The following is a 12161-nucleotide window of genomic DNA, read 5'->3' as shown; positions in this document are numbered from 1 at the left end:
GGACCAGAGGAGCCTGGTGGGCTACATACAGTCCATGGGGTCACAAAGAGTCGGACACAACTGAGTGGCTAACACTTTATGAGTCTAGGCATTTTGAGGCTTAAAACAACAAATTCAGCTTTTTTCTCCTCCACTCTTCTTTTTTGAAGGATTGATTTATTTTATTCTTGACTGTGCTGGTGTTCATTGCAGCACATGGGCTTTCTCTAGTTTCAGTGAGCAGGGGCTACTCTTCATGGTGGTGCGCTGGCTTCCCATTGCAGTGGCTTCTCTTGTTGCGGAGCATGGGCTCTAGGCGCAAGGCCTTCAGTAGCTGTGGTTCTTGGGCTCCGGAGCACTGGCTCAGTAGTTACGGCACATGGGATTAGCTTCTCCTTGGAATGCGGAATCTTCCTAGACCAGGGATCAAACCCAAGTCTCCTGCACTGGCAGGCGGATTCTTAACCAGTGGACCACCAGGGAAGCCCCTCTCCTCCACCCTTGTCTCCAGTGAGTGAAGGGGAATACCATGCTGTTGGGCTGACAAGAGGGAGAATGGGTTGTTTCTGGGGCCACTGGATCCCAAGGCTGCAATGATTGTCCTTAAAAAGCCACCAAAAGAAACAGATAGATAGAATTAAGATGACTTGGAAACTGTCATCTTCTATATATTATTCACTCAGTCTAGACATCTAGGTCATAGAATGGAGACAGGCAGATCGGAAAGATTTTTATGCATTCTTTGTGAAACTGTCAGATTTATTTTAGAAATCTGGGAGGGATCTCATTCAGTAGTTTTATAGTATGAAATGTTTATTGTGTTTCAATAGCATCAAAAGCCATGACCACCACTAAACCGTCGCTAATTCTCACCTCTCTCTATACAGAGCATGTTTGCAGTCTTTGGGATTTTTAACCATGCTCATTTTTCTCTTACTTGCGACTCCCAAATTCTATAATCTTCAGTGTGTGAAGCTTAGACTAGTTCTGAAATATGTAGGTAACGTCAAAGTCTTGATGCCTGTGGGTGATGTGTGGGGGAGACAAGGATCCCTCTTTCCTGTGCTTTCTGGGTTGAATGTGGGCCGTGAAAGGATCCAAACTGGAAGAAGAGAGATGACAGAATGCAGGAAATTGTGGCCAGCAGGCTGGGGGCAGCATTCTATAGTCCTCTTCCATCACTAAGTATCAGCAAACTTAAGTGCAGGGGAAGAAGAACACCAGAGTCAAGCACACTGTGATCCGTTTAATGAAAGTGAGATTCCGGAGCCCTTTCTTTTTCTCCAGTTTAACTGAGATACAATTGGCATATAACACTGTATGAGTTTTAGGTATACAACATAAGGATTTGATATATGTGCTGCACGATAAGTTTAGTTAACATCCATCACATACTTACACATTGGGTTTGTTTGTATGTGTGATAAGAACTTCAGGATCTGCTCTGTCAATAACTTTCAAATGTACAATATAGGCAAACCTCAAAGATATTACAAGTTTGGTTTTCCAGATCACCTCAATGAATCAAATATCACAATAAAGTCACATGAATTTTTTGATTCCCCAGAGCACATAAAAATTATGTGTACAGTGTCCTGTAGCCTGTTAAGTGTGCAGTAGCATCATGTCTAAAAAACAATGTGTGTGCATGCTAAGTCACTTCAGTCGTATCCAACTCTTTGCGACCCCATGGACTGTGGCCCACCAGGCTCCATGGGATTCTCCACATGGGATTCTCCAGGCAGGAATACTGGAGTGGGATGTCATGTCCTTCTCCAGGGGATCTTCCCGACCCAGGGATTGAACCCGTGTCTCTTAGATCTCCTGCTTTGGCAGGCGGGTTCTTTACCGCTATTGCCACCTCTGGTGCTAATTTAAAAATGCTTTATTGCTAAAATATGCTAACCATCATCTGAGCCTTCAGCATGTTGTAATCTTTTTTCAGTGGTAACAGAAGATCTGATCACAGTTCAGCATAACAAATATAATAATAATGAGAAAGTTTGAAATATTACGAGAATTATGAAAATGGGACACAGAAACATGAAGTGAGCAAAGGCTATTGGAAGAATTGTCGATAGGTTTGCTAAGTACAGGGTTCCACAAACATTCAATTAAAAAAAAAAGACAATATCATCAAAACACAATAAAATGAGGCATGCCTGTATGGTAACTGTTAACTATAGTCACCTTGCTATACATGTGCACTCCAGGGACTTACTCATCTTACAGCTGAAAGTTTTTACCTTTTGACCATGTTCACCTATGGTTCCATTTCTTAAACTCGGAGTTGCTTTCCATTGAGGAGTGTGGGGTTCCTAGTGGAAAGTACTTGTGGCTTATGTTGCAGAGATTGTCCCACAAAGTGGGAATTCACCGTTGCAAGAGAACTTCTATTATTGATGTTAGCTGACCTCTGACGATGGAGTTAATACTGTAATTAGAGTTAGATGGTCTCTTTCATTCTGTTTCTCATTTTCTCCATTTGAAAATGACCCTCAGGGACTTGACTGTGATACTATGAAAATAAATGGCAGTATTGTCATCGTCATTTAGTCATGTCTGACTCTGTGACCCCATGGACTGTAGCCCGCCAGGCTCCTCTGTCCATGGGATTTTCCAGGCAAGAACACTGGAGTGGCAGTATAAGAAAGTGTTAAAGCGCATGTTAGAGTCCCTTAATATGGGACCGTAACATGTTCCCTGGCAAGTCTCCCTCTTACAGAGTAGCAAGCTGCTCTCAGGCAGAAACCTTTCCCTGGCACAGCCCCTAAAATTCACCAGGTCTGTGGCAGTAGAGATCCTGCTCCCAAGATCAGTGATTAAATAAAAATGGCAGCACTCCCAGCCTTACAGCCCTTTCATACCACCACCTTACCTGATCCCCACCCCCTGCCACCATCAAAAAAAGAAAATAGATTAAATTAATAGATTGTGTTTATCAGTACATCCTGTCCATTGGCATAAGTTGTTGAAAATTAAACAAGCCAAAAAATATTAAGAAAATAAGTCACTTTTTCTCTTATTCCTATTTTGGGGAGGAGGGGTGGTAAGAGGATGGCTCAGGCGGTAAAGAATCTGCCTGCACAAGAATATACAATGGATTAAAGACAATCTCTTCAACAAGTGGTGCTGGGAAAACTGGTCAACCAGTTGTAAAAGAATGAAACTAGATCACTTTCTAACACCATACACAAAAATAAACTCAAAATGGATTAAAGATCTAAACGTAAGACCAGAAACTATAAAACTCCTAGAGGAGAACATAGGCAAAACACTCTCTGACATAAATCACAGCAGGATACTCTATGATCCACCTCCCAGAATACTGAAAATAAAAGCAAAAATAAACAAATGGGATCTAATTAAAATTAAAAGCTTCTGCATTACAGAGGAAACTATAAGCAAGGTGAAAAGACAGCCTTCTGAATGGGAGAAACTAATAGCAAATGAAGCAACTGACAAACAACTAATCTCAAAAATATACAAGCAACTCCTGCAGCTCGATTCCAGAAAAATAAACAACCCAATCAAAAAATGGGCCAAAGAACTAAATAGACATTTCTCCAATAAGACATACGGATGGCTAACAAACACACGAAAAGATGCTCAACATCACTCATTATCAGAGAAATGCAAATCAAAACCACAATGAGGTAACATTTCACACCAGTCAGAATGGCTGCTATCCAAAAGTCTACAAGCAATAAATGCTGGAGAGGGTGTGGAGAAAAGGGAACTCTCTTACATCGTTGGTGGGAATGCAAACTAGTACAGCCACTATGGAGAACAGTGAGGAGATTCCTTAAAAAATTGTAAATAGAACTGAGTTATGACCCAGCAATCCCACAGCTGGGCATACACACCGAGGAAACCAGAATTGAAAGAGACGTGTACCCCAGTGTTCATCATAGCACTGTTTACAATAGCCGGGACATGGAAACAACCTAGATGTCCATCAGCAGATGAATGGATAAGCAAGCTGTGGTACATATACACAATGGAGTATTACTCAGCCATTAAAAAGAATACATTTGAATCAGTTCTAATGAGGTGGATAAAACTGGAGCCTATTATACAGAGTGAAGTAAGCCAGAAAGAAAAACACCAATACAGTATACTAACACATATATATGGAATTTAGAAAGATGGTAATGATAACCCTGTATGTGAGACAGCAAAAGAGACACAAATGTTTAGAACGGACTTTTGGACTCTGTGGGAGGGGGAGAGGGTGGGATGATTTGGGAGAACGGCATTGAAACATGTATACTATCATGTAAGAAACAAATCGCCAGTCTGTGTCCGATGCAGGATACAGGATGCTTGGGGCTGGTGCACGGGGATGATCCAGAGACATGATATGGGGTGGGAGGTGGGAGGGGGATTCATGATTGGGAACTCATGTATACCTGTGGCTGATTCATGTCAATGTATGGCAAAACCAATGCAGTATTGTAAAGCAAAATAAAGTAAAAATTAAAATTAAAAAAAAAAAAAGAATCTGCCTGCAATGCAGGAGACTTGGGTTGGATCCCTGGGTCAGGAGGATTCCCTGGAGGAGGGCATGGCAACCCACTCCAACATTCTTGCCTGGAGAATCCCAGGGACAGAGGAGCCTGATGGGCTACAGTCTATGGGGTCACAAAGAGTTGGGCACAACTGAGTGACTAACACTTTCACTGTCAAGGGGTTGGATGTTATGAGTCTTAAATCAATCCCAATTTATGCTAAGTTAGAAAGTAGGCATTCTGATTGTTTTTTTCTCACAGATTGTTTTACAGCATTCATACATGTGTTCATTATAACTCCTCCTGTGTAACTGAAAAGCAAATGTCATGTCTAGGGTTGAGGTCTTTAGAATCAGTCTGGCTTTTTTATTTACTTATCTTTAACGGGAGGATAATTGCTTTACAGTGTTGTGTTGGTTCTGCCATACGCCAACATGAATCAGCCATAGGTATACACACGTTCCCCCCTGCTTGAACCTCCTCCCATCTCCTACCGCATCCCACCTCTGTAGACTCGCCAAGCACCAAGTTGAGCACCCTGCACTACACACAGCTTCCCTGAGCTGAGTGTTTTATATATGGTAATGTGTCTATTTCAGTGCCACTCTCAAACTGTCCCACCCTCTCATGCCCCTGCTGCGTCCATAAATCTGTCCTCTACGTCTGAGTCCCCATTCCTGTCCTTCAGATAGGATCATCAGTACCATTTTTCTAAATTCCATATATCTGTGTTAATATATGATACTTTATGTTTAACATATGTTAACATATGACACTTTAATATATGTTTAACATAAATATATATGTTAATATGTTTTTCTCTTTCTGACTTGACTCTGTATAACAGACTCTAGGTTCATCCACCTCACTGGAACTGACTAAAATTTATCCCTTTTTATGGCTGAGTAATATTCTATTGTATATTTGGCCACCTCATGCAAAGAGTTGACTCAGTGGAAAAGACTGATGCTGGGAGGGATTGGGGGCAGGAGGAGAAGGGGACGACCGAGGATGAGATGGCTGGATGGCATCACCGACTCAATGGACATGAGTCTGAGTGAACTCTGGGAGATGGTGATAGACAGGGAGGCCTGGTGTGCTGTGATTCATGGGATCACAAAGAGTCAGACACGACTGAGCGACTGAACTGAACTGAACCACAACTTCGATTCATCTGTCAAGGGTCTAGGTCACTTCCCTGTCCTGGGTATTTGTAAATAGTGCTGCAGTGAACATTGGGGTGCGCGTGTCTTTTTCAATTATGGTTTTTTCAGGATATATGCCCAGTAGTAGGATTGCTGGGTCATATGGTAGTTTTATTCCTAATTTTAAAATAAATCTCCATATTGTTCTCCATAGTGGCTGTATCAGTTTACATTCCCACCAACAGTGCAAGAGGGTTCCCTTTCCTCCATATCCTCTCCAGAATTTATTGTTTGTAGCTTTGATGATGACCATTCTGGCCGGTGTGAGGTGACAGCTTATGGTAGTTTTGATCTCTTATTGTTGTTCAGTTGCTAAGTCATGTTTGACTCTGCAGCCCTGTGGACTGCAGCACACCGGGCTTCCCTGTCCTTCACCATCTCCCAGAGTTTGCTCAAACTCATGTCCATTGAGTCGGTGATGCCATCCAACCATCTCATCCTCTGTCACCCCTTTCTCCTCCTGCCTTCAATCTTTCCCAGCATCAGGGTATTTTCCAATTAGTCCCCTCTTTGCATCAGGTGGCCAAAGTATTGGAGCTTCCAGCATCAGTCCTTCCAGTGAATATTCAGGGTTTATTTTCTTTAGGATTGACTGTTTTGATCTCCTTGCTGTCCAAGGGACTCTCAAGAGTCTTCTGTAGCACCACAGTTGAAAAGCATCAATTCTTTGATTTGCATTTCTCTAATAAGTGATGTTGAGCATTTTTTCATGTGTTTATTAGCCATCTGTATGTCTTTGGAGAAATGTCTGTTTAGGTCTTCTGCTCATTTTTTGATTGAGTTGTTTGTTTTTCTGATATTGAGCTGTATGAGCTGCTTATATATTTTAGAGATTAATCCTTTGTCAGTTGCCTCATTTGCAATTATTTTCTCCCACTCTGAGGGTTGTCCTTTTATCTTGTTTGTGGTTTCCTTTGCTGTATGGAAGTTTTTAAGTTTAATTAGGTCCCATTTATTTATGGTTTTTTTCCCATTACTCTAGGAGATGGGTCATAGAGGATCTCACTGTGATTTATATCAAAGAGTGTTCTGCCTATTTTTTCCTCTAAGAGTTTTATAGTTTCTGGTCTTACATTTAGGTCATTAGTCCATTTTGAGTTTATCTTTGTGTATGGTGTTAGTGTTCTAATTTCATTATTTTACAAATAGCTGTCCAGGTTTCCCAGCACTGCTTATTGAAGAGATTATCTTTTCTCCATTGTATATTCTTGGCTCCTTTGTCCAAGATAAGGTGACCGTGGGTGTGTGGGTTATCTCTAGGCTTTCTATCTTGTTCCATTGGTCTATATTTCTGTTTTTGTGCCAACACGATGTAATCTTGATGACTGTAACTTGGTAGGACAGTCTGAAGTCAAGAAGGTTGATTCCTCCACTTCCATTCTTCTTTCTCAAGATTGCTTTTGCTATCTGGAGTCTTTTGTGTTTCCATACAAATTGTGAAATTTTTTGTTCTAGTTCTGTGAAAAATGCTATTAGGTAATTTGATAGGGACTGCGGAGAAGGCAATGGCACCCCGCTCCAGCACTCTTGCCTGGAAAATCCCATGGACAGAAGAGCCTGCTGGGCTGTGGTCCATGGGGTCGCGAAGAGTCAGACACGACTGAGCGACTTCCCTTTTACTTTTCACTTTCATGCACTGGAGAAGGAAATGGCAACCCACTCCAGTGTTCTTGCCTGGAGAATCCCAGGGACGGGAGAGCCTGGTGGGCTGCCATCTATGGGGTCACACACAGTCGGACACGACTGAAGTGACTTAGCAGCAGCAGCAGCACTGAATCTATAGATTGCTTTGGGTAGTATGATCACTTTCACAATATTGACAGAATCAGCCTGGTTTTGAATCCCAGGTCTGCACTTCTTAGTTTCACCATTTGAACAAGAATGCCTCTAATCCTGTTTCCTCATCTGTAAAATAGAGATAACAGCAGCACCCTCCTCCTGGGGTTACTGTGAGGATTCAGCGAGATGACACACGCCCATGTCTGTTCATGGACACATGGCCCATGGTGCTCAGTCCATCTTAGCCACTGAGGAGGGAGAGCCGCAGCCGCAGTTATGGTGGTGCTTGTGTTCTTTCTTACTAGACCCTGTGTGAGGATTTGGTTTATAACATATTTGCTGCAGCAGTGTCCCACACCTGAGGGGAAAATCCAAGCCTGTATAAAACACATTTCTGTCCTGGCAGTTCAAGCGCAAGTTAGAAAAGAATTTCCAGACAGAGCATTTCAGAAGGGAGTGAGTTTATTAAGAGCAGGGAGCGGAGGTAATGAAGGTGCTGCAAACGCAGTGGGCTGACCTTCTGACACCCCAGAGACAGCTGACAGGATGCTATCAGAATAGCGGGCTGGCTCAAGGGAGAGCAGAGGCTTTTTGTGGGTTAATAGTCAATTTTTATAGCCTCAAGACAAAGGAAGTTCCTGCTGGAAGGGTGGTATTGGGTGATTGGTTTGAGTGCTGTAGGGTAAGTACAGGGGTGGGCATTTTTGCCTCATTTGGGGCCAGGAAGCTTGCTGGTGATGATCAGGGTGGACGGGAGCTTTTGGCAACAGTTACAAAGGGGCTCAGTCAGCTTCAGAAGTGGCCTTGGTTCTAGACTCTGTGTCTCTGGCCTTGGTGCAAAGCCTCACACTTGTGGCCTTGGGATAGGATGCCACAATTTCTATATTTATAGAGTGCTTACCCTGAATTGGACACAACTGAGCGACTGAACTAACTACCCTGAGTTAGTTACATGGCCCTGCTAAAATCTCAGAGTTTCAATAGGATTCAGTCCTCAGTCGTATCTGACTCTTTGTGACCCCATGGACTGCAGCACACCGGGCTTCCCTGTCCATCGCCAACCCCCACAGCTTGCTTAAACTCATGTCCATCAAGTTGGTGATGCCATCTAACCATCTCATCCTGTCATCCGCTTCTCCTGCCTTTTTAGTCTTTCCCAGCATCAAGATCTTTACCAGTGAGTCAGTTCTTTTTTTTTTTTTTTTGCTTGTTCAATAAGTTTATTATTGTATTATCTGAAAAATCTTGATAGAAAATTGTGGTTTGGTTTAACTCTCAGCAGCTCGTTCCTGAGCTCTAAGGAAGCTTGCCTTCTTCTGAGCTACCTGATCTTTCTTCTGGGCAAGTGACATTTTGGGATGGTTCCACCTCTTCTTTTTAACTTCTTTCTTAGGCTTCTTCTCATACACTGGATTCTCTCGTATTGCAGCATGAGCTTTCTTATACATCTCCTCCATCATGTCTGGAGTTACGTTGTTCTTTATGTACTGAGAGAACTGTTTCTTGTAAGCATCTTCATCTTCTTCAATCAGGTAATGCATGTAATCTGCAACGTTTTGCCCCATGATGTGCTTTCGGTGTACCTCAGCACTGAATTCTTTGCTTTCTGAATCATAACCAGGGAACCGTTTGGTACTGTGAGGGATAGACAAGCCTCCATCGACAGCTTCCTTTAGGGCCCCAAAAACTTTATTCCCGGTAGTAGTTCTGGCAAGTCCTGCATCCAAGTAACAGGTGAAGGCACCAGGTTGACCATCAATGCTTTCCACATTGTATTCATCACCAGTCACCTCGACTTGGCCTTCATAAATTTTGTCCATACCAAACCTATTAAGACGCCTGCGGGCCAGCAGCAGGCCAGTACAATATGCGGCAGCATAGTGTGTCAGGCCAACCTTCACACCGTATTTTGGGAGTTCGTGAGCATAAGCTGCACAGACTATCATATCTCCTTCTCTACGGGCATAAGCCATCTGGCAAATGATACCTCTGTTCGTTACACGAACTATCATTCTGTATTTAGGTGTGTTGTACTTATTTTTATCTTGGATTACCAATCATTTCCAAGCATAATAGTCAGTTTTGCCCTCTCGCCTTCTTCTGAATTTCACTTGGTATCTCTTGAAGTAGGCCTTGTTCTTGACAACTTTAACAAACCCCATGCTGCGGAACAGAACCCCAACTCTGCGGCTTGCCACAGAGCTGCAGAACCAGCACGGCTCCAGGGGGGAAAAAGCAGTGAGTCAGTTCTTTGCATCAGGTGGCCGAAGGATTGGGGAGCTTCAGCACCAGTCCTTGCAATGAATGTTCAGGACTGATTTCCTTTAGGAGGGACTGGTTGGATCTCCTTGCCGTCCAAGGGACTCTCAAGAGTCTCCTCCAATACCACAGTTCAAAAACATCAGTTCTTCAACGCTCAGCTTTATGGCTCAGCTCTCACATCCATACATGACTACTGGAAAAACTATAGCTTTGACTGAATGGACCTTTGTCCATAAAGTAATGTCTTTGCTTTTTAATATGCTGTCTAGGTTTGTTACAGCTTTTCTTCCAAGGAATGACCATCTTTTAATTTCATGGCTACAGTCACCATCTGCAGTGATTTTGGAGCCCAAGAAAATAAAGTCTCACTGTTTCCATTGTTTCCCCATCTATTTGCCATGAAGTGATGGCACCAGATGCCATGGTCTTCATTTTTTGAATGTTGAGTTTTTTTTAATTTATTTAATTGGAGACTAATTACTTTACAATATTGTGGTCGTTTTTGCCATACATCAACATGAATCAGCCATGGGTTTACATGTGTTTTCTGAATGTTGAGTTTTAAGCCAACTTTTTCACTCTCCTCTTTCACTTTCATCAAGAGGCTCTTTAGTTCCTGTTCACTTTCTGCCATAAGGCTGGTGTTATCTGCATATCTGAGGTTAGTGATATTTCTCCCTGCAATCTTGATTCCAGCTTGTGCTTCATTCTGTCTGGCATTTTGTATATAAGTTAAATAAGCAGGGTGAAAACATACAGCCTTGATGTACTCCTTTCCCAATTTAGAACCAGTCCATTGTTCCATGTCCAGTTCTAACTGTTGCTTCTTCACCTGCAAACAGATTTCTCAAAAGGGACACAGTAGATTGTTATTGTTGTTTAGTTACCAAGTCATGTCTGACTCTTTGAGAGCCCATGGACTACAGCACGCCAGACCTCCCTACCTCTCACCAGCTCCCAGAGTTTGCCCAAGTTTATGTCCATTGACTCAGTGATGCAATCCAACCATCTCATCTTCTTTCACCCTCTTCTTCTGCCTTCAATCTTTCCCAGCATCGGGGTCTTTTCCAATGAGTTAGCTGTTCTCATCAGGTGGCCAGAGTATTGGAGCTTCAGCATCAGTCCTTCCAGTGAATATTCAGGACTGATTTCCTTTAGGATTGACTAACGTTTGATCTCCTTGCTGTCCAAGGGACTCTCAGGAGTCCTCTGCAGCACCACAGTTCAAAAGCATCAATTCTTCAGCACTCTGCATTCTTTGTGGTCCAGCTCTCACATCCATACATGACTAATGGAAAAGAATACAGCCTTTGACTAAATGGCCCTTTGTTGGCAAAAATGGTGTCTTTGCTTTTTAACACACTGTCTATAATTGTCTTAGCTTTCCTGCCAAGAAGCAACCATTAACCATCTTCTAATTTCATGGCTGCAGTCACTGTCCACAGTGATTTTAGAGCCAAAGAGGAAATCTGTCACTGCTTCCACCTTTCCCCTTCCATTTACCATGAAGTGATGGGACCAGAAACCATGATCTTATTTTATTTAATATTGAGTTTTAGACTTAACAGACAGTTGCAGTCAAATCCTGTCCATGAGGCTGTGCCAGCCCCCAGCAGAGCAGGAGCACCCAGGGCAGAGGATTTAGTTTGAATGTTGAGTTGGTGTGAAAACATGTGGTTCTCTTGGAGGCGTGACAGTTCATTAATGCACTTTGGACAGATGAGGTCAGGCATTAGACAGGCATCTGCCATAAGCGAAGAAAAACTCATTTTTATCAACTGACTTGTTCCTTTGAGAAAGATTTTCAGAAGGGTTAAAATTTGGTAAGTGAAAAGGGTCTTAAATTGGTAAGTGCCCCTTTTCAGAGGCATCACGAGTTGGTGAAGGGTTTACAGTAGCTTCCACTTGGAGCTTTTATTTTTGAAGAGTGGGGAGGAGTTGAAATCTAGCAAACCTCCCTCCTGCACACTCTTTCCCCAAATCTCTGCTAAGTGACACGACAGAGATGGGTCATGCTCCCCTTCAGCCCAGGCAGGCCAGCCCCTCTGGCGAAGGTAGGAGAGGCTTGCCGTCCAGCCTCTGTGGGCTGTGGTTCTGTGTGAACAGGTGATCACAGGGGGTGCATGCTGCAGATAACCTGGAACTTTATGAGAAAGCAAGTCCTGCCTTATTGAGCTGGGGCCCAACCTCCTTTCCGTCTTTCACTGAGCTGCTGACCCTCATGGACTCGGGGTGAGGCATGACTTTAAACCTTAGTAGATGCAGTGGAATGCTCTGCTACCTTTAAAAATCTGGTTCTTGAAGACCATTTAATGGCATGCAAAAACCATTCATGGTTTAATGTTGCATGAAAAAGCAACTCGTGAAATTGCACATAAAGTATCATTCTAATTTTGTTTTTATAAATATTCATATAGCTTATAAA

General features: G+C 42.8%; 1 protein-coding gene and 1 pseudogene across 10 annotated transcripts in view; one reads left to right on the top strand and one right to left on the bottom strand.

Annotated features, from left to right (window-relative positions):
- The window catches only part of ANKS1B (ankyrin repeat and sterile alpha motif domain containing 1B), a 1178069-nt gene that overhangs the window by 1145337 nt on the left and 20571 nt on the right, over positions 1–12161 (top strand). The gene's annotated exons all lie outside the window — the stretch shown is intronic.
- On the bottom strand, positions 8664–9687 carry LOC138437577 (large ribosomal subunit protein uL18 pseudogene; annotated as a pseudogene).

This window comes from Ovis canadensis, chromosome 3 (assembly GCF_042477335.2).
Source record: "Ovis canadensis isolate MfBH-ARS-UI-01 breed Bighorn chromosome 3, ARS-UI_OviCan_v2, whole genome shotgun sequence".
NCBI lineage: Eukaryota > Metazoa > Chordata > Mammalia > Artiodactyla > Bovidae > Ovis > Ovis canadensis.
The sequence above is the reverse complement of the archived record's forward strand: the minus strand, read 5'-3'. Positions and strand labels throughout refer to the sequence as shown.